Below are 2,500 nucleotides of genomic sequence, written 5' to 3'. Positions count from 1 at the left end.
ATTATCAGGGATAGAGGATAAGGCATTTCTGTGCATGCGTGCGTGTGGGTGGGTGTGTGTGTGGTGGGAGTTGGGCAGAGGGCTGTGTGAGGTATACAGGAAGTGCAGCTCTGAAGGCAGCCTCTGTTTGGCTCCAATCCACAAACACTCTCCGCCATCGTTTAACCTCGACTACAGACAGCTTCTGTTTTCATAAACACATGCATGCACGCACATGACGCACGCACGCACATACACACACACACACACAAAAAGATGTGTGCGTTGTCTTTTTGTATGCTAGCCAGAAAAAGGGTGCGTGATGAACGCTTGCGGATATGCACACGCTCTGGTGTGTGTGTGTGTGGGGGGGGGGGGGGGATGTCTTGAAGAGGCTTTCAGGATCACTGATGTACTGCGGCACCCCCCACCCCCCCACCCCTGGAACACTCTTCCTGAGGGCTTCACCATGACACAGCCCCCCACAGCTGGAGAGGGAGGGAGGCGCGCTGGCTCCGGCTCCCTGCTGAGTGCCGCGCAGGATGGCACTGCTGCGTCTGATGTGGGCCCGGAGGCTCCTGGGCCCTCGTCTGCGGTGCCACACGGGGCCGTTCGGCGCTGCAGATTACAGCCTTGTTTATATCCGTGGGAGAGGCACTTAAACTCCGCCACCCTTCTGTGATGTACAGCCCCTCCACCGACTCCACCTACAAGCTACAACCCAGTGCTACACCACTGCTCCAGCCAGCAGCCAGTCACCCCCGACACAGCACACTTCATCCGTCATTCTCTCTCTCTACCTCCCTCTCAAGCACTTCTTTTTCCTACTCTCCTTCTCACATGCTCCCTCTCTCTCTCTCTCCCTCTCTCCCTCTCTCTCTCCCTCTCTCTCTCTCTCTCTCCCTCTCTCTCTCACTGGCACTCAGTACTTTGATTTATCACCCCGTGAGGAGAGCACACAAGCACACAACTCCAATCTTTCACACACACACGCACACGCTGTCCCTGCCCTCTCACACACTCCTGCTGCACAATATACACTCTGTGTTCCAAAACAAAACCTGCACCTCCCTACACACGGGCTCTCCCTCCTCCCTCGCTTTGCCATGCTCTCTTTCTCTCTCTCTCTCTCTCCTTCCCTCCCTCCCTCTCTGTCGCTCTGTGGGCAGCTCATCATGTTCCTCTTTTTTGCTATTCTAGTCCAGTCTTTCCGTGGGTGGGTGGAGTGTAAAAACAGAGCTGAGGGGGAAGGCTGAGAAGCCTCACACTATGATTAACCCTCGGGCCCTCCATGGGTCAGGCGCGCCCCGCCGCCGGAGGACGGGCTGACTCACCGGCCCGACGGCCTCCCGGGAACACGGGGTGGAGCAGGGGCCATGGAGCGAGCGCATGCAGACCCCTGCTACAGGAGCCACTTCCTGACTAATGACAGGAAGTGCACAGGCCTGCTGACCAGCTTCATTCTCTATAGAAAGGTATTTATAGGTGGTTGGTAGAGGTGCAAGCATGCAAGCATACGTCTTTCTTTTACATAAACACACACACACACACACATATACACATTCACACACACACACACAGTTTACACACATGCAGGTAGCTTGGCCACACTGTGCCATGGGTGAATGTGCAGTGTCATCCTCATACACTCCTCCTGCCCATTTGCCCTCTGCATCATCCTCATACACTCCTCCTGCCCATTTGCCCTCTGCGTCATCCTCATACACTCCTCCTGCCCATTTGCCCTCTGCATCATCCTCATACACTCCTCCTGCCCATTTGCCCTCTGCATCATCCTCATACACTCCTCCTGCCCATTTGCCCTCTGCATCATCCTCATACACTCCTCCTGCCCATTTGCCCTCTGCGTCATCCTCATACACTCCTCCTGCCCATTTGCCCTCTGCGTCATCCTCATACACTCCTCCTGCCCATTTGCCCTCTGCGTCATCCTCATACACTCCTCCTGCCCATTTGCCCTCTGCGTCATCCTCATACACTCCTGCCCATTTGCCCTCTGCGTCATCCTCATACACTCCTCCTGTCCATTTGCCCTCTGCGTCATCCTCATACACTCCTGCCCATTTGCCCTCTGCGTCATCCTCAAACACTCCTGCCCATTTGCCCTCTGCGTCATCCTCATACACTCCTGCCCATTTGCCCTCTGCATCATCCTCATACTCAGTCCCACAGAGGTGTGAGGTCCTGGCGTGGTGGTCAGTGCCCAGCTCAGTGTCTGAAGGTGCAGTGAGTCACCCCACCGCAGAGCCTGGTGACACACAAACATTTCTGACTAACACACACTGAGGATGATGCGGCTGTGCTGACATTCTGGCGGCTGGTTAAAGCAAATCGCTACATTCCTCTGATTTTAACCCCAAAAAATCTGAATGTTTCCTGATAGTGATAGTGAACACTACAGTTCTGGGTCACTAAACGCCATCATACCCACAACAGTCACACACTTTCTTTACGTTCTGCAGTTGTCAGAAACATGTGAGATGTGAGAAGAAACATCTCT

General features: G+C 54.5%; 1 protein-coding gene across 10 annotated transcripts in view; it reads left to right on the top strand.

The window, feature by feature from the left end:
* The window catches only part of gse1 (Gse1 coiled-coil protein), a 162,415-nt gene that overhangs the window by 137,837 nt on the left and 22,078 nt on the right, over positions 1-2,500 (top strand). The window lies entirely within an intron of this gene.

Source organism: Electrophorus electricus, chromosome 4 (genome assembly GCF_013358815.1).
Source record: "Electrophorus electricus isolate fEleEle1 chromosome 4, fEleEle1.pri, whole genome shotgun sequence".
NCBI classification, from domain to species: Eukaryota; Metazoa; Chordata; class Actinopteri; order Gymnotiformes; family Gymnotidae; genus Electrophorus; species Electrophorus electricus.
Note: the sequence above shows the minus strand (reverse complement) of the source record. Positions and strands in the feature narration are given on the sequence as shown.